The sequence below is a fragment of the Myotis nattereri genome, assembly GCF_964212035.1.
Source record: "Myotis nattereri genome assembly, chromosome: 5".
Lineage (NCBI taxonomy): Eukaryota > Metazoa > Chordata > Mammalia > Chiroptera > Vespertilionidae > Myotis > Myotis nattereri.
In genome coordinates this window covers 54,776,212-54,797,394 of record NC_138080.1, presented here as the reverse complement: position 1 = coordinate 54,797,394, position 21,183 = coordinate 54,776,212, and the positions used below count along the sequence as shown (strand labels likewise).

Below are 21,183 nucleotides of genomic sequence, written 5' to 3'. Positions count from 1 at the left end.
AAAAGACTAGCATACATGCCTATGTTCACTGCAGCATTATTTACAATAGCCAAGATCTGGAAGCAGTCCAGTGTCCATCAGTAGATGAGTGGGTAAAAAAGCTGTGACACATTTACACAATGGAGAGTTAACAATTTTGCACAGCTTAGAAACCAGGCTCATATTTGCTGCTCCTTTTTTACTCTAAGACTGATTTCTCAAACATTGCACACTGTACTTTTGCACCTCTTTGCATCTGTTCTTACTAGTCTCTCAGCCAGGAATGACCTCACTTCTAATTCCATCTTGTCTATCTTATTCACCCTTCAAAGCAAAACTCAAAAGTCAACTAAATAAAACCTTTTCAGATCCTACATCTGTTTCCCTCCACCGAACTAATCCCCTACCAAGGGGCATATGCCTTTTCTGTGGTAGTTACTACATTGTATCATTCTGTATGACACCATTTCAATTATGTATTTACAAAGCTGTCTTCCATTCCAGATTGCACCAACCTAGTATAATTTATCCTTATATCTCCAGACCATAGAACAGTGCCTGATCATTGCTGGGGGTCCAGCAGTGCTTTTTTAACACTAGCTTATGCCAAGCAATTTTAGACTACTATATGTGAGAAATATAAAGATGTACAAAACTATCCAAAGGGAGTTTACAATCTAATATAAGAATGCTATCCATAGGGAGTTTGCAATCCTATATAATAAAAGGCTACTATGCAAATCGACTTAACTGCGGAATGACCAGTTGCTATGATGCACACTTACCATCAGAGGGCAGACGCTCAACGCAGGAGATGCCCCCTGATGGTCAGTGCATTCCCACACGGGGTGTGCCACTCAGCCAGAAGCTGGGCTCACAGCTGGCGAGCACAGCGGCAGTGGCGGGAGCCTCTCCCGCCTCTACAGCATGCAGGTGGTAGGAGCGAGGGGTCCCAGACTGCAAGAGCCCTGGACTGTGAGAGAGCACAGGCCAGGCTGAGGGACCACCCCCCCTCCCAGTGCATGTATCTTGTGCACCGGGCCTCTAGTCTAATATAAGAAGTTAGGACCACATGCAAATTGTAGGTTAACTGTGATAAGTACCATACATTCTTAAAACATTTCATTCTCTTCTCTTATTTTAACATGAAATAAAACTTTCCTGGTTGTCCTCTGACTTAGTAGCTGCTTTACTGCTCCTTTCCTGCTACCTCCTTTTCTACATTACCTCCAAATGTTGAGGCATCCCAGAGATCAATTCTGTGCCGTTTCCTCTAACTAAATTATATAATCCATTCCATGACCATTAAATCTAACCTATTGCTGTTGATTCCTATATACCTAACCCTATTCTTGGTTCCCTGCACTTTCAATTTACACAGCCAATGTCCAACTAAATTTATCACTTGGATACCCACTGGGCATTTGAAATTAGTATTTCCAAATAGAATGCTTGATCCTATCTACCTACTCTCAATAAAATCTCTTCCCCTATACCAATCTCACTTTTTCTCACTTCTTTAAATAGCAATTAAATCCACTTAAATTAACCCTATGATTAATCCTTGATTTATCTTTCCTTTACTTCCAAATGCAATTCATGAAGGCAAGTTCTACTGCTTTAACTCTTAAATATATCACCTACCTCTCTACTTATCTCCATCACCATAATTATCACACAAGTCTAAGATATCGTCATCTCCTGCCTGATATATTTCAGTAGTATCTTCATTGATTTTTCTCTACCCATTCTTCCCCATATACTGACTCTATTACAATTCATTTATTTAAAAACATTAAGTCATCCACGTAGCTGCTGCGGTCAAAAAGGAGCCCAGAGGGACAGTATTCCTTGACTGTCGCCGTTCTGTTTGCTGTAACCGATCTGCAACATTTCAGGAAAAGACAGTTAAAAAAAAAAAAAAACCATAAAAAAAATACAAAATAAAAATAAAAACATTAAGTCATGCAGTGGGGAAAACTGGATATCCACATGCAAAAGAATAAAGTTGAACCCTTGAGTAGAAAAATTAACTCAAATGATTTAAAGATCTAAATTTAATACCTATAACAAACTCTTACAAGAAAACATAGGAGGAAAGCTTCATAACCTTGGATTTGGCAATGATTCTTGGATATGACATCCAGATCACAGGCAAAAATGAAAAAAAGACAAATTGGACTACGTATAAAACTTCTGTGCATCAAAGTATATAATTAACAGAGTAAAAAGGTATTCCATGGAATGGGAGAAAGTATTTGCAAACCATATACATGATAAGGGGTTAATAACCAGTGCATACAAAGATCTCCTACAACTCAACAACAAAATAAACATCCTGATTCAAAACTGAGCAAAGTACTGAACAGATATTTTTTAAAGAAGATATACAAATGGCCAATAAACACAAGGTCAATTCTCAGTCAAGGCACATACCCAGGTTGCAGGTTCGATTTCCAGTGGGGGCGAACACGGCAGGCAACTGATCAATGTTTCTCTCTCTCTCTCCCCCTTACTCTCTATATAAAATCAATAAAAGCATATTCTTGGGTGAGAATTTTTAAAAACACACACACATAAAAACATAAAATTAGTGTTGGCAAGAATATGGAGAAATTGAAACCCTTATGCACTATTGGTAAGAGTGTAAAACTGTGCAAATGTTAGGGAAAGCAGGTCAGGGGTTTCCCCCCAAAATTAAAATATAATCCATAGATTGATGATATGTAGATCATATGATCAAGCAAGTCTACTTCTGGGTATACAGCCAAAGAACAGAAAGCAGAGACTAGCAGCACAATAATTACTCACAATAACCAAAAGGTGAAAGCAACCCAATGTCCAGTGATGTATAAATGGATAAATAAAATACAATATATACATACTACAATAGAATATTATTCAGCCTTCAAAATAGGGAAATTCTGACATGTGCTACAATATAGATGAAACTTGAACATGTGACACTAAGTAAAAAAAAGCCAGATACCAAAGGGCAAATACTGCATGATTCTACTAATATTAAGTAACTGGAATAGTCAAATTCATAGGGACAGACAGTATAATGGTGATTGCCAGGGGCTGGGAGGGGGCAGGGAAGAATGGGTAATTATTTAATGGCTTCAGAGTTTTAGTTTTTCAAGATGAAATGAGTTCTGGAGATGGATGGTGATAATGATACAAAACAATGGGAATATATTTAATGCCACTGAACTCTATACATTCAAAAGGTTAAGGGGGCCCTGGCAGATTGCTCAGTGGTTAGAATGTCAGCCCATGGACAGAAGGGTCTCAGGTTTGATTCTCAGTCAAGGGCCAGTACCTCGGCCAAAGGGGCGTGTGTGGGAGGCAATCAATCGATGTGTCTCTCTCTTCAATGTTTTTCTCTCCCTCATTGATGTTTTTCTCTCTTCCCTCCCTCCCTTTCACTCTGTCTGAAAAATCAATGGAGAAAATATCCTTGGGTGAGAATTAAAAAAAAAACACAAACACTTAAGGGGTAAATTTTATGTTGTATATTTTACCACAGTTAAAAATAATTAAAAATAAAGTTAAATGCCACAATAAAAAAAATAAAAAACATAAATCATATAATCCCACTCCTCTGCTTCAGACTACAACGTACTCATACCACATAAGATTAAATCCAAATTTCTTACCACAGCTTACAAGGCCCTATGTGATCTGAAACCCCAATACTTCTGACATTTCTGGAAGCCTCACTCTCTCCCATACTCATTTTGCTCCAGCCACTCTGGCCTTTTATTTGTTTCAATAATATACCAACATCATTCCCTACTCAAGGACTTTATTCTTGCTATTTCCTCCCCTTAAAATGTGACCTATCTCAAACTGATTAGCAACTTCTCTTCATTCAAATAAATTATCTATTCACAAATCTTCTGTGAACACTCTATAAGCTTTCCCCTCTTCACTCTCATGTCATCCTGCTGTTTTCTTCTAAACATGAATTATTATCTAAATCATCTTATGTGTTCCTTAACTTATTACTTGTCCTCTCCTTATTCGCACCCAGAGCAGTACCTGGTACAAGAATACAACCAATAAATAGGTTTGAAATGAATGCTAGAAAGCGAGTGCCAAAACCACTCCCAATCTATTCTTTTGTTGTTTCTTTACAGCCAGAATTTTAATTTCCTTAGGATCAAATTCCATCTTCTTTCTCTCTAATACATATTCTGCAGTTCTATACTACAAAGATCTTATTTTATGCCAATCTTTACCTATGCTTATTGTGTACACACCATATATTATACTTGTTTATACAGTGTTAAAGAAATTCTATTCAATTGCTATTTATATTTCTCTATTTTCCCTATCAGACCACAACTAATTAAAGAAAGACATATTTTGCTCATTTGCCTTTTTTTAATCCACCATAGCAACTAAGATGTACTGTTTAGGTAGAATCTTTTTTTAAAAAATATGTTTTTATTGATTTTAAAGACTAAAAAGGATAGAGAGATAGAGATATACATGAGAGAGAAACACCGATTGGCTGCCTCCTGCACACCCCCTACTGGGGATCAAGCCCAAAACCCAGGTATGTGCCCTGAATGGGAATCTAACCAGTGACATTCATCAATCAATGCTCAACCACTGAGCAACATCAGCTGGGCAATTGTTATCTGATAAATGGACGGCTTGTGACAATGCTTGAAAGTAAAGAGTCTCTAAATTTATCTAAGTAAATGAAAGCAAAACTAGAGCTTTCAGGTCAAACATAACTGTGTCAGAAATTTAAGTCTGAAACATTTTCACTGCAGAATACAAAATATTACTATCCAATCTTATCTAAAAGAATATTATAAAATTGGACTAGGGTATATATAAAGTATTTAATATTACTTCCAAAGAAGAAAGCATATACATTTTTTTCTTCATAATTTACAAAATGCTTTTAAATCCAGTATTTCAGAAGTCCCTGGCTACACAGCTCCCATTTATTTTAACATACACAAATATGAATTTTCTTTTCATTATGAAAAATATAAAACTGAGGTGATATATGTAAATAAATTATTTTGCTTTTCAAAGAGTTTAATTTTTCCATCTATATGTATATTTTCCTAAATACACAAATCATACGTATTTAGTCACTGTAATTTATGAAATGGTGGTGAAAACTATTCTTTCAAAAAATTAAAGATAAATTAGACTAAAGTTTTAAGTATAATAAGCAGTCTCAAAATATTGGGTTATTCTATAATAAATTATGTCTCTAAATGCAGGGCACAAAATGATGCTTATATTTTAATATTAAGCAGAAAAATTATGTATAATTTATACCTACAGTGCTAAGAGGGGGAAAAAATGCTTGTGTCAGCCTTAGGAAACAAAGAGCCCTATCAAGTGACCAACTAGAAAAGATTCACACTAGAGGTTCAATAAATAACAGTAATGATGACAACTATCTCCCATAACTACATTACAGCCCATTGTCCACATCTGATTATACTAGTCTAGACCTTGGATAAGCACATACACATATTTTCACCAAGAGCTTTCCAATATTACTGCTCTGTTTCCTGGGCTTTCTGTGACCCCCATTAGCAGCAACTGTCAGATTTTCTCTACTAAACATCTTCACTACTGATGGGAAAAGAAAGTTACCACTTTTCTGCACCCTAACAACTCAGAATATGGAAACACTATTCCTGAATTGGCAATCCTTATAAAATTGTAATTTCTTTATCATTAATTACAGAGAAGAGTCACAAACCAAATCAGAGAGGGGGAAAAAAAGTTTCTGAAGTCTTCCTTCAATAATATGACAACTACTAAAACCTTGCCTCTCAGTCAATATCTCCATTTATTAATATAATCTTTATTCTTGTTCTGCAGAATTACTACCTAACTCTCCATGCAACTGCATACTTGCTTCACATCTCTTTGCCTCCCTCCCCCAACATACACATGCATATTGAAAAATTCAATATCCCAAAAATCCTTAAATTGGTACATTTCTCCTTTCTGAGGTAAAGCTCTCTGTAGCAAGTTTGAGTAAGAGATACAAAGAACCTAACATCATAGAAGACACCAGCCTGAAGCCGTAGAAAGTTCAGACTGGTGACCAACAAAAGAATTAAAAATAAAATAAAAAAATAAAATAAAAACTTTTCCCAATTATTTAGCAGGCTGCATACAAATTTACATCAAGGTATTTTCTACTTTAGAACTACCTCAGGTGGTACCTACTTCTTGTGGAAGTGAATTTCCTTTATCGGGGAGATCACAAGGAGTCTATATACTTCACTACAATTGCAATGGAAATAGCAAATACTCCGTAAATTTATTTCTTACTGAAAATATAAGAGCTCAGTAATTTAATATAAAATTTAAATTAAACATAAATTCCACAGCCCAACATCAAGCTATTTTTCCAAACTTATTTTGCACAATAACCTTTAGTTGTGTATTTTAAAACAACAACTCATGGTAGTAGTGAGGCTAGAATTGAAGAAGAGAGTTTGCAAGTTGGTATGTTCTGTATGAAATTCTTAGAACTATGAAAGAATTTATTCTCAAGGATCCTATTTAATAAAAATCTAATATGCAAATCAATCAAATGGCGAAAAGACTGGTCACTATGATGCACATTGACCACCAGGGGGCAGACGCTCAATGCAGGAGCTGCCCACAGCCCACTGGCCCCAGGCTAGTCAAGGTGGGTGCCAGCAGGGGCCCCCGATCGCCCTACTGGTCGCCCTACAGATCGGCCCTGATCGCCAGTCAGGCTTAGGGACTCTAACCGTGCATGAATTTCGTGCACCAGGCCTCTAGTGTGTATATAAAGAAGGAGATGAGATAATCTTATGTAGAAAAGAAAAAACACTGAGAGAAATGCCTTTCCTTACTCCACACTTGGAATCCAGCTTAGGATTTCTGTTATGGCATACCTATTACCCATTCTAAGGGGTAAATTTTACATTGTATATTTTAGTTTCCTATAACTACCTTTGTCTCTTCCCTATGAATAGCATTTGCTTATCATTTCATAGAACTCATCCTTTTAGAACTCCTCTTGACCATCTTACTTGGATTACAACATTGAACCTATTCTCAGACTTCTCCCCATTTTTCTACTAACAAATATCACCTTTTGACATAATACAAATTTTTTTACTTCTTCATTGTCTATGAAAATTTAAATGAACTCTATCAGTAAGAATATCTATTCTGTCCATTTGCAAATTCCCAAAGCTCAAAAGATTGCTGGTATGTACAAATGTTTTCGGAATGAATGAAGTGAACTAACTCTGTTTTCATTTAACTCTTCTCAAAGTTCAGCTTTCTTTCCTTCCTTTGACCCCTAATTCAATATCTTTTTTTCTATAATCATTTTCATTTTAACACAGTAAAGATTCCATTTATATATAATTTACAAATGTGTAAGTATATCAAACTTCTATACAAACATAAGCATATTCTACAGCATGCTCAATAAATACCACCTTTTTCCAAAAGTTATGCTTTGGCCTTGCTAAGAAAGATTAAACATGAAATCCTGCATCCAAACCTAACATTTTTAGGGAGTTAGAGCACAATGTAAGTGCAGCACCACTGCTTCGCACCAAACAGAACAAAACAGGCCTAAGAAGTAACCACAGAAAATTAAGATCAAGATAGAAAGTTAAAAGTGAAAAGTACCCCTGGCCAACGCGGCTCAGTTGGTTGGGTGTTGTCCCATGCACGAAAAGGTTGCTCATTCATTCCCAATCAGGGCATGTGCCCAGTTGTGGGCTTGATCCTGGGTAGAAGGCAGCCGATCAATGGTTTGCTCTCACATCGATGTTTCTCTTTCTCTCCCTCCCACCAACTCTGTCCCTTACTCTCTCTCTAAAACTTAATAAAAAAATCTTTTTTTAAGTGAAAAGTAATTTGACCATATAACTGGTTTAAAGGCAGACACATGAAAAAAAATAAAAACAGATTTATCCTCATTAAGAGAAAATTCTAGTCCTCTTTGATAAGTTATTAAACTTTCCAAAATACTAGACATTAACTTAAATAGTTTAATCTTTAAGAAGAAAGAATGTGGCACATACCTCTTTCTAAAGAACCCACACAAACTTCAAATATCAATTAAGAATAAAGAGAGATGAAAACCAACCCTGAAAAATCTATGAAACAATGATCTCTTACTCCACTAAAAAGAAAATAGTTCATATCTAAACAACTGCATATCAGATTTAAAGTTTCCCTATAAATTACTTTAAATAATATGAAAAAATTTAACCAGAAAGCACATGGCACTTTAAGAAACACTCCAGAGTACCTAAGACACATACTCTACTTCAATTCGGATTTCATCTTTGGTTGGATCAGCTAAGACTAAATCCTAGCCACACTGTTTTCCTAATTGCAACAAATACCTTTGTCTTTTACCAAAATATAACCTTGATAATGGCCAAGGGGGTCAGAATAATATATGTTTTACCCTGCTTCCCTCCCTCCCTCTACTTCTTCATTTTCCCTTCTACTCCTCCCTCTACTCACTTACTCCACAGACATGTATTAGGAATCTATGATACTCAGAGTGAAGGAAAATGTTAGAGCTACTAAACAAAAGCTTAGGAAGTAGTATTGCAACCTAAGCAGCTGAATATTGAAGAGACAGACAAGTACATTAGTACTAGAAACATTATATCTTTTATGAGGGCTATTTACATATTCAGATACAAGTCTGAATTATTATTATAATAAGCAGATACCGACGATCCCCAGAGGATGACTAAAGCAATGTGACCAACAGTATGTGGTATAATCTGTCCTTTCTGTACTTTTTCAAGGAGGGGGGAGAGTCATAATAACAGATTTAAGAGTAAAATCCTAGGAAGATATGATATTCTCAAAAGGTATTTTTAGCAAACTAGATCCAATACTATAATTATAGGTCATTTTATAATTATTTATATGATTAACAAAGAATAAAATTCAAGATGAGAATTTGTATCTTAAATTTTTTACAACTATTGTACCTTTAAACTAGTTTCACATCTACCACCTTCCTGAATTTTTTTTAAATTAAATCTTTATTGTTCAGATTATTACATTTGTTCCTCTTTTTTTCCACCCATAACTCCCCTCCTCCCAGTTCCCGCCCCACCCTCCGCCCTCACTCCCCACCCACTGTCCTCATCCATAGGTGCACAATTTTTGTCCAGTCTCTTCCTGAATCTCCCACACCCCTTTGCCCCCCAAGAATAGTCAGTCCATTCCCTTTCTATGTCCCTGATTCTATTATGATCACCAGATTATTTATTCACTTGATTCTTAGATTCACTTGTTGATAGATGCATGTTTGTTGTTCATAATTTGTATCTTTACCTTTTTTTCTTCTTCCTCTTCTTAAAGGATACCTTTCAGCATTTCATATAATACTGGTTTGGTGGTGATGAACTCCTTTAGCTTTTCCTTATCTGTGAAGCTCTTTATCTGACATTCAGTTCTGAATGATAGCTTTGCTGGATAAAGTAATCTTGGTTGTAGGTTCTTGGTATTCATCACTTTGAATATTTCTTGCCATTCCCTTCTGGCCTGCAAAGTTTCTGTTGAGAAATCAGCTGACAATCATATGGGTATTCCCTTGTAGGTAACTGAGTTTCTTTCTCTTGCTGCTTATAAGATTCTCTCTTGGTCTTTTGCTCTTGGCATTTTAATTATCATGTGTCTTGGTGTGGTCCTCTTTGGATTCCTTTTGTTTGGGGTTCTCTGTGCTTCCTGGACCTGTAAGTCCATTTCTTTCACCAGGTGGGGGAAGTTTTCTGTCATTATTTCTTCAAATAGGTTTTCAATATCTTGCTCTCTCTCATCTTCTGGCACCCCTATAATTCTGATGTTGGTACACTTGAAGCTGTCCCAGAGGCTCCTTACACTATCTTCGTATTTTCGGATTCTTTTTTCATTTTGCTATTCTGGATGGGTGTTTTTTGCTTCTTCGCATTTCAAATCTTTGCCTTGATTCTTGCGCTCCTCTGGTCTGCAGTTGGGAGTCTGTACAGTATTCGTTATTTCAGTCCGTGTATGCTTAATTTCTAGTTGGTTCTTTATCATAACATCGAGGGTCTCATTAGATTTCTTGAGGATCTCACTACATTTATCGGCGGCTTCTAGACAGTTCTTAAGAGACCTTAAAAGTGTGGTTCTGAACTCAATATCCTCCATTGACAGTTTTGTCCTGTTTCTTTGTCTCCGCATTTTTTAAAAATATTAAACTTTGATTAGCCAATAAAATATGACTGAGAAAAAAATTAAGAAATTACAGAAAAAGAAGACAGGCAACTCCATTGGATTCCATGACAATTTAAGCTATAAAAAATTTATTTGCAGAGAATATGCACAGATTTTTCAGAATTCCAGACTACACAAACAAAAACAGAACAACCTAAATATATAAACTATTAGAGGCCCAATGTACAAAATTCGTGTATGGAGGGCGGGGAATGTCCCTCAGCCCAGCCTGCACCCTCTCCAATCTGGGAACCATCGATGGATATCAAACTGCCCGCCTGGGCCCAATCTCAGTGGGATCAGGGCCAAACAGGCTGTCAGACATCCCTCTCACAATCCAGAACTGCTGGCTCCCAACCGCTCGCCTGCCTGCCTGCCTGCTTGCCTGATTGCCCCTAACTGCTTCTGCCTGCCAACCTGATCGATGCCTAACTGCTACCCTGCCAGCCCAACTGCCCCTAACTGCCCTCCCTTGCCTTCCTGGTCGCCCCTAACTATCCTCACCTGCAAGCCTGGTCATGCCCAACTGCCCTCCCCTGATGGCCCAGTCACCACTAACTACCCTCCCTTGCCAGTCTGGTCACCCCTAACTGCCCTCCCCTGCTGGCTGGGTTGCTCCCAACTGCCCTCCCCTGCAGGCCTTGTCCCTCCCAACTGTCCTCCCCTGCAGGCCTGGTCAACCCCAACTGCCCTCCCCTGCATGCCTGGTCACCCCCAACTCATCATTGATGTTTCTGTCCCTCTCTCTGTCTCCCTTCCTCTGTCCCAAATCAATAAAAGCATACTTTTTAAAAATGTAAGCAACGGTTACATTGTAATTGGTATAATTAAATTCATTTTTCAATTAAACGCATTTTTAAGGTGAAGAAAAAGGCAATCAATGTAAAATAAATCAAGTACACAAATAAATAACCTGAAGCCTGATATGCATAATAATCTGATCTGCCACACTTGAATTTATTTACTGTAATAGTGAATCTACAGGTGTCATTTAAAGTTAAGGCAATGGTAATAAGTGACTTTCCTGTTAATGTGGTGCCACAGCCTCAATGAATGTTCTAAAGCAGGGGTCCTCAAAGTACGGCCCGCAGGCCACATGCGGCCCGCCGAAAACATTTATCCGGCCCGCCGGGTGTTTTTGCCACCGCTGCCTGTTGCTTAGCAGCCAACTAGTTTTTTTTAAACTACAGGGACAGTGAACTGGACCCCTGTTTAAAACGTTTGAGGACCCCTGTTCTAAAGGAAGTATTTGATATTCTTTAAATAACATAAAACTGTTTAAAGAACTTGTGCCTTTTGGAAAAAAATAAGACTCCTTGAGATCAATTACTTGTATACACACACACATTTTTGTTGTTGTTAATCTCCACCTGAGGGTATTTTTTTCCGTTTATTTACTTATTTATTTATTTATTTATTTATTTATTTTAAGAAAGTGGACGGGGGAAGGAGAGGGAAGGGAGAGAGGGAGACTGAGAGGGACAGAGAGAGAGACAGAAACATCAATGTGAAAGAGATACATATACTGGTTGCCTCCCATACACACCCTGAGTGGGGCCAGGGATAGAATCTGCAACCCAGATACATGTCCTTGACTGGTAATCAAAACCAAGACCCTTTGGTGTGCGGGACAACACTCTAACCACTTAGCACACTGGCCAGGGCCAACTGCATGCATGTTTACAACGAAGTAGAGATGACAGTGACGATAATGTTTTTTGTTCTATTTTATAAATCTTTATTGTTCAGATTATTACAGTTGTTCCTTCTTTTTCCCCCCATAGCTCCCCTCCACCCAGTTCCCACCCCACCCCATGCCCTTACACCCCCCACTGTCCTCGTCCATAGGTGTAAGATTTTTGTCCAGTCTCTTCCCGCACCACCCCACACCCCTTTCCCCCTAAGAATTGTCAGTCCACTCCCTTTCTATGCCCCTGATTCTATTATATTCACCAGTTTATTCTGTTCGACAGATTTTTTATTCACTTGATTTTTAGGTTCACTTGTTGAAACATATGTACTTGTTGTCACTTTGTTGTTCATAATTTTTATCTTTACCTTTTTCTTCTTCTTCCTCTTCTTAAAGAATACCCTTCAGCATTTCATATAGTACTGGTTTGGCAGTGATGAACTCCTTTAGCTTTTTCTTATCTGTGAAGCTCTTTATCTGACCTTCAATTCTAAATGATAGCTTTGCTGGGTAGAGTAATCTTGGTTATAGGTTCTTGCTATTCATCACTTTGAATATTTCATGCCACTCCCTTCTGGCCTGCATAGTTTCTGTTGAGAAATCAGCTGACAGTCATATGGGTACTCCCTTGTAGGTAACTGTTTTTCTCTTGCTGCTTTTAACATTTTCTCTTTGTCTTTTGTCCTTGGCATTTTAATTATGATGTGTCTTGGTGTGGTCCTCTTTGGATTCCTTTTGTTTGGGGTTCTCTGTGCTTCCTGGACTTGTAAGTCTATTTCTTTCACCAGGTAGGGGAAGTTTTCTGTCATTATTTCTTCAAATAGGTTTTCAGTATCTTGCTCTCTTCTTCCGGCACCCCCATAATTCGATGTTGGTACGCTTGAAGTTGTCCCAGATGCTCCTTACATTATCTTCATATTTTTTTTATTCTTTTTTGTTTTCCAGTTGGGTATTTTTTGCTTCTTGGTATTTCAAATCTTTGAATTGATTCTTGGGATCCTCTAGTCTGCTGTTGTATCTCTGTATATTATTCTTTATTTTTGTCAGTGTATGCTTAATTTCTAATTGGTCCTTTTTCATATCCTTGAGGGTCTCACTAAATTTCTCGGAGGTTTCTAGAAGATTCTTGAGTAACGTTATAACCGTGGTTTTGAATTCGATATCCAGCAGTTTGCTTTCCTCCATTTTTTTCATTTGTGACATGTTTCTTTGTCTCTGCATTTTGGCTGCTTTCCTGTGTTAACAGAGTGGCTTTGTGTACTAGGTGTCCTGTAGGACCCAGTGGCTCAGCCTCCCTAATTACCTGTGGTGGACACTCTTGGTATACCCCTTTGTGGGCTTTGTGCACAGTCTTGTTGTAGTTAAGCCTTGATTGCTGTTTGTATCACTGGGAAGAATTGACCTCCAGGCCAATTGGCTGTGAGGACCAGTTGAGTCTACAATGGGAGAACTTCTGTGCTGGAGACACCCTTCTGGGGCAGGACTTGCTTCAGTGGGGCTTTGGCGCTCACTAAGCCTGCCCCCTGAGTGTGTCTCTTACGGATGTGAAGAGTTGTCATCTGAATGGTCTCACTCTGACCACTGAGTACACGGGCTCTTAGATCTTCAAGGAATGCAAAGTCATCCACTGCCTAAGGTCCCCCAGCAGAAGCTACAGAGAGATCTGCAAATTCCTCCTCTTTGTTTGGGGTTTGGAGATGCCCAGATGAGGTGCAGCTGTGAAGCAATGCAGGCTGCTGATGAGCCTTAGGCCTTCTTCTGGAAGCTCTGGAGTTCTCTGACCCAGCTACAGTGTGACAGGTTTTTAGGCAGAGAAAGGCCAGGCCATTCGTATGCAAAAGCCGCTGCACACAGTTGGGGTGGGGTTGTAAAACTACAACTAAAAGACGAAACGGGTATCATCCAGAACCACAGGAAGGCTGGCTGAGTCGAAATTCTACAACTAGAAGGAAAGAAAAAAGTGCATTGAGTCTGGTAGGAGGTGCAGAGGTGTGGAACTATGGAGGTACGGAGGCATGCGTCAAAGGGCTGGCAGCTGGGTATGCTGGTGTCTTTTTCAATCAGGAGGGGGATACAAGCTCCCGACTGCTCTGAACTCCAGTTCCGGGTGAGAATCTTGGGACCCAGACTCATATGGAGAGAAACTGGACTATCTGACATCGGGCCAGAACGTGAGGGCGGCTTTCTCGCAGAGGTGCTGGCAGCAGTCATTGTTCCTGCACAGGGCCGTAGGACACAGAGACCCTGGGACATCTCCAAGGCAGAGCAGACTAGCAGCCATTGCAGTTTGCTCTGCCCTGATGATTCTCTGAGACCCCGCCCCACCCAATTTACGATGATAATGTTTTAATTATCATAAAACAAAATTATGAACCAGAAAAACAATGTTCTTGCTATAAAAATGTGAAAATTTAATTTTTTGACAAATCTGTTATATGTCTATGTAGTTCTGTCTTGGCAGAAATTGTCAGTCTATGTAGTTACTTCTATCTTGGTAAAAACTGTCAAAGAAATATTACATGTTTATGTCATTGATTACTGATTATTTTATTTCTATACATAATGTTTGCATGACAATATCAATAACTGAACTAAAAAAATATCAAAACACTATTTACAAAAAAGTATCTTATCAATTAAACAAGTTAAGAGAAACATTTCTATCAAACAACAATTACTTATGTCTGACCTAAGTAATTGTTTTGCTAACGATACCCATCAAATCCAATAAACCTATGCTGTAGTCTCAGTCTGTAGAGGTCTTTATGTTATTTACACTAATAAAACATTAATCAAGGACCACATTTATAGCAACTCCTCTATAAATGAGGTCATGGCAGGTCAGACTTACATAATAAGAAAAAAAAAGGCTGGTCTCTGCAGTGAAAAGAAAACTCCTTATTACTTATTCTTCTAGCCCCTGGGATTAAGTCCAGTAGCTGAATACTGCAAACTACTTCACTAATACATCCATCGCTATGTAAACTCATTTAACCTCAATATATTGGATATTTATAAAATGCAAGCCAAATCCACTGATTTAAAAAATAAATCGCTAAACTGTTTCTTTAAAATATAGTCTATCCTCGAGAGAGATAATGAAAATTCCAGACACTGCCTCCACTACTTCACTAATGGATGTTAGTTTTCTTTCCACCACTATTTATTTCTTACATTTACTTAAAAGACAAAGGCTAAGTACTTTCTACAGGCTAAGCGTTAAAATAAAGAAGACAGTTTCTAACCACAGGAGGATAACAAATCCACACAAAGTAAGCACTGGTAAGAAAACAGAAAAAGAGTATTAGCAAACCTATAATCACATGTGACATTAAAACAGGTTATTCAAATAATTGTTTCCCCAATAAGAATCAGCTATACCGGATAAGGATATTTGAGAATACCATAAGAGAATTCATTCCTTCACAAAATATGAAAATGTTTTATCGTAAAATATTTGTTCTATGTATATGTATTTTCTTTCCTCTTGGTAAAAATCCTCAAAGAAATACCATGACTACTGTGAAGATTATCTGTATAAAGTAAGGTTGTGTTTAAGAAAGCATGTTATTTAAATAAAAATAACAATAATTGAAATCAAAACTATAAATACAATGCACTTAGAGACACAATAACATCAACTAAACACAAATACTTACTGAATTTGCAAGGCACTTCTACTGGACCCATGGATATAACCACAAATAAGAGACAGAGCGATTGCCATTACAGAACATAAATATACAATTTACAGGAGGAGAGAGACAATCAAAATAAACATGAAAGGAGAGTAAGAGGGAAAAATGTTTTAAGATATGAGGTAAAAGTACCCTGGTAACAGGTTTCAGGAAAAACTTCTCAGGAGGTGACATCTGAACTGGGACTTTAGCGAGAATGAACCAGACATGAAGAGATTTGACGGTGGATCTTCTAGCTATGGTAGAAGTCAACAAATCATCCCTCAGAAAAACTGAAGAATAGCAATCATTTCAGGGTTCTGAAATTTGACCAAAGGCAAACAACAAAATCTATAATAATTATATCCATGGAAGTCTGCTAAATACTAAGAACAAATAGTCTATACCAATCTTTTTTGGGAATGCCCTATGCAAACACCACAGACTGTGGCTACGTATAGAAATCACCAACTTCACTAACGGACAGCTGACCTGGTTTGGAAGAAAAGGAAAAAAAATTCAAGCTAAGCTAAAAACAGGGAAAGCCTATCACTCTCCTAATCTATGATTATATTTGCAGTTAGGGTGAATAGGAGACAGTAGAACAACCCAGAAACTGAAGAGGGAGATACTAAAAAATGAAATAGCCATAGCTATATATTACATACTAGGGGCCCGGTGCACGAAATTCATGCACTGGGTGTGTGTGTGTGGGGGGGGGGTGTTCCTCAGCCCAGCCTGCCCCCTCTCACATACTGGGAGCCCTCAGGCGTTGACCCCCATCACCCTCCGATCGCAGGATCGGCCCCTTGCCCAGGCCTGACGCCTCTGTCAGAGGCGTCAGGCCTGGGCAGGGGACCCTCATTTCCCCCCATCACTGGTTCTGCCCCCAACCCAGGCCTGAGGCCTCTAGCTCAGGAATCATGCCTGGGCAGGGGACCCCCATCTCCCTCTGATCGCTTGCTCCACCCCCCGCCCAAGCCTGACGCCTCTGACCCAGGCTTCAGGCCTGGGCAAGGGGACCATCATATCCCCCCAATCCCCGGATCCGCCCCCCACCCAGGCCTGATGCCTCGGCCAGAGGAGTTGACCCTCATCACCCTCCGATCACCAATCACCAGATCGGCCCCTTGACCAGGCCTGAGGCTTCCGGCAGAGGTGTCAGGCCTGGGCAGGGGACCCCCAGCTCCCCGCGGTTGCAGGCTCCGCCCCTGCCCAGGCCTAACGCCTCTGGCCTAGGCGTCCGGCCCGGGCAGCGGGGACCCACAGCTGCAGCGGCCCCGCGATCGTGGGCTCCGCTTTAGGCCCAGGCAAGGGACCCCTAGCTCCCGGGACTGCCAGCTTCGACCGTGCCCAGCTCCCATCGCTGGCTCCACCCCTACTTCCTGCTATCACTGGCCAGGGCGGCAAAGGCGCCTGATTCTCCGATCATGGCTGGGGGGCAGGGCAAAGGCAGCCCCAGGGCCGCCTTTGCCCTGCCCCCCAGCTCTTAGCTTCCCCCCTGGGTTTCTGATCACTGTCAGTGCCAGGGGGCTTCTTCCTGCTTTCCCTTTCGCCTCCCTGCATTGTGCCTACATATGCAAATTAGCCGCCATCTTGTTGGCAGTTAACTGCCAATCTTAGTTGGCAGTTAACTGCCAATCATAGTTGGCAGTTAACTGCCAATCATAGTTGGCAGTTAATTTGCATATAGCCCTGATTAGCCAATGAAAAGGGTATCGTCCTATGCCAATTACCATTTTTCTCTTTTATTAGTGTAGATATCAAATAGCTGAATAAGAATTTCACACATGGGTGACTGTCTGGGTTCCTGAGCACATATACAGACTTGGAGTAGGGGGGGTGGAGGGTGTCAAACAGCAGGAAATAAACGTTACAACAGAAGAAAACTACCCCAAATTTGAATGCGTTGTCATCTACCAGCTATACGAGGCCAAAGATGTAACTAAACTATCTGACCAGTCTGACCTCTAACCTGCAGAGAAAAGGATAGCCCTAAAAAAGCAAGACTAAAAAAAAAACTAAAACTAAGAAATCTTGGAAGAACTTAACAGCAAGATTAACAGCACCATACCACAACAGAGACAAATTTTGCAAATTAAGCCAAACAAGTAACTTTTAAAAATCAACAAAAAAACCATATCCAACAACTATTTTTAAAAAATTATAGCCCTAGCTGGTTTGGCTCAGTGGATAGAGCGTCGGCCTGCGGATTGAAGGGTCCCGGGTTTGATTCCAGCCAAGGGCACATGCCTGGGTTGCGGGCTTGATCCTCAGTATGGGGTGTGCAGGAGGCAGCAATGATTCTCTCTCATCATTGATGTTTCTATCTCTCTCCTTCCCTCTCCCTTCCTCTCTAAAATCAATAAAAAAATAATAAAATTTAAAAAATTATATACTATAACAAGGAATTATCCTAGGTATGCAAAGCTGGCACAATATTTCAAAATTAATTAACATAATACATCACACATCAACAACTCCACAGAAAAATCACATAATCATATCAATAGATACAAAAAAGCATTTGACAAAATCCAACATACATTCATGATAAAAACTCTAAGAACAGAGGAAACATCTTCAACTTGATCATATAATAAAAGGCTAATATGCAAATTGTCCCCTTGACAGGGAGTTTTACTGGGAGTTTGACCAGGGGGCGAGGCCGACTGGCAAACCGCCCGAGGCGCCTCCCCCCTGGCTGGCCGGCCCAATCGGCCCTGATGGGGGCAGGCCAGCCGGACCCACCTGTGCACGAATTCATGCACCAGGCCTCTAGTACCTACCATAAAACCCACAACTAATATCACAGTCAATGATGAGGAACTCAAATCTTTCCCATCAAGATCAGTACTAGATAAGGATGTCCCTTCCTACTCTTCCTTGTCAACATTATAGTAGAAGTTATAGCTAAAGAGCTAAGGAAGTAAATGACATATATGTTGGGATAAAAGACATAAGATGTCTTTGTTCACAGATGACATAATTGCTTATAAGGAAAATCCAAAGCAGTCGATAAAGAAAAGTCATGGAATTAATTGACTATTATAGCCAGGTTGTAGCATACAAAGTTAATATACAAAAAGTCAATTGCTCTCATATATATACCAACAATGAACAAGTGGAATTTGTAATAAACACACAATACCATTTTTATTAGCATCCCCAAAACAAAACAAAATTAGCTATAACAAAATATGTACAAGATCTATATGAAGAAAATTATAAAACTCAGATAAATAATATTAAAGAATTAAATATATGGAGAAATAGCCCATGTTGATAGACAGGAAGACTCAATATTGTCAAGATGTCAGTTCATCCTATCTTGGTCTATAGATTCAATACAATCCCATTTAAAATCCCAGCAATATATCAACAAATATCGACAAACTGATTTTATACTTTATAGGAAGCAAAAGGTACAGAATAGACAACACAATATTGAATGAAAAGAACAATGTTGGAGGACTAACACTACCTGACATCAAGACTATAATAAAACTACAGAAATCAAGACAGTGTGGTTTATAATGGTGAAAGAATAGACAAACAGATCAATGGTACAGAATAAAGAGCCAATAAATAAACCCACATAAATATAGTCAACTGATCTTTGGCAATGGAAGAGTAAAGGCAATCAAACAAACCAATCATACTCTTGTCAATTAATAGTGCTGGAACAATTGGACATCCACATCCAAAAAAATGACTCTAGACATAGCACTTATAGCCTGCACAAAAATTAACTCAAAATGGATCTCAGACAAAATTGAAAATAAAACACTATAAAACTCCTAGAAAATAACATAGGAGAAAACCCAGATGACCTGGGTATGGCAGTGACTTTTTAAAAACAGAACCAAAGGCATGATCCACAAAAGAAATAATGGATGAGCTGAATGTCCTTATGATTAAAAACTACTGCTCTACAAAAGATAATGTCAAGAGAATTAGAAGACAAGACATAGGAATATTTTTGCAAAAAACATCTGATAAAGGACTATTATCTAAAATATAAAAAAGAAATGTTGAAACTCAACAGTAAGAAAACACCCAATTAAAAAATTGAGCAAAGACTTTTTCAGACACCTCACCATAGAGAATATACAGATGACAAATTAGCAAATGGAAAGATGCTCTATATCACGTTAGAGAAATGCAAATTAAAACAATAATAATATATCAGTATACATCTATTACAATAGCGAAAATCTACTAATTCCACTCAATAGTTTCAAAAAGAATAAATACATAGGAATAAGTTCTTAAGTATCATGTCTATAGAATAAAACTTTGCTAATTAATTATAGATCTAAGTACATGAAGCAACATCTAGGATTCATGACTTAAAAGCCTCAAAATGGTTAAAATGTGATTTATCCACAAATTAATCTATAAAGTTTATGCAATCCCCATCACAATCCCAAAGACTTTTTATAGATACTAACAAGCTGATTCAAAATTTATATGGGCATGTAAATGACCTAACATCTTACCTAATAATAAACCAACATGTAAATTGACTGTCCCTCCACTACGCTCACCAGTCAATCATGAGAGTATGCAAATTAACCCCACAAAGATGGCAGTTAATTTGCATATAGGTAGGCGCGAAGTGGCAAAGCGAAGACTGAAGGCTCCAGACAGAGCAGCGAAGGCCTGGGTCCTGGGAGCCGGAGGAAAACCGGTGCTGGCAGCCAGGGGAAGGGAAGGCCTATTGCACGAATCTCTTCGTGCAATGGGCCTCTAGTAGTCAAAATAATTTTCAAGAGGAACATAAAAGACTTAGCCTACCCAATTTTAAAACATATTACAAAGTCACAATAATAAAGAGAGTATGGTATTGGCATAAAGACAGAAAAAGAAATCAAAAGAAAGGAACTGAAAATACAGAAATAAATCCTGTATATTTATGGTCAATTGATTTTCAATAAAAGAGATGACAATTCACTGGGGGAAAAGGTGACCTTTTCAACAAATGGTGCATAGATAATCAGATATCTACAGGAAAAAGTGAACTTAGACCTTTATTTCACATCATGCAAAAAATAAACTCAAAATGAATCACAGACCTAATGTAGAGACTAAACTATAACATTTCTAGAAAATGAATACAGTCTTTCTAGGAAAAAAATATATATTCAGGACCTTGTACTAAGCTAAGATTTCCTGAATTTTCCTACAAAAGTGTAATTCATTAATGAAAAATAGGTAAATTTTACTTTATCAAAATTTTAAAATTTTGCTCTTCAATGAAAATGAAACTTGATCCCTCTCCCTTATAATCAGATCATGATATAACAGAGATAATATGGACTGTGGAGAGTGGCTACAGCATTCGGACAGGATCAAGCCTTGGAATGACTTGTGGCAAAGCCACATACAAGTCCCAGCTTGGAGGGCAAAGCCCTCCCAGCACAATTATAGCCAAAAGGCTATGGTTGTAAGCTTGACCTTATAGTCCAACCCTGCAGGCCTAGGTAGCTAACAGATGTGGGCTGCAGGGGTGGGTGCAGCAAGTGCTGCCTAAACAAAGCTTGATAAAGTTCAAAGAATGGCAACAAACAGGAAAGAAGC

The 21,183-nt window shown here is 38.6% G+C and overlaps 1 protein-coding gene across 5 annotated transcripts in view; it reads right to left on the bottom strand.

Annotated features, from left to right (window-relative positions):
* Positions 1-21,183, bottom strand: part of LRBA (LPS responsive beige-like anchor protein) — a gene marked incomplete at its 5' end in the record, with an annotated part of 554,145 nt that overhangs the window by 347,888 nt on the left and 185,074 nt on the right. The gene's annotated exons all lie outside the window — the stretch shown is intronic.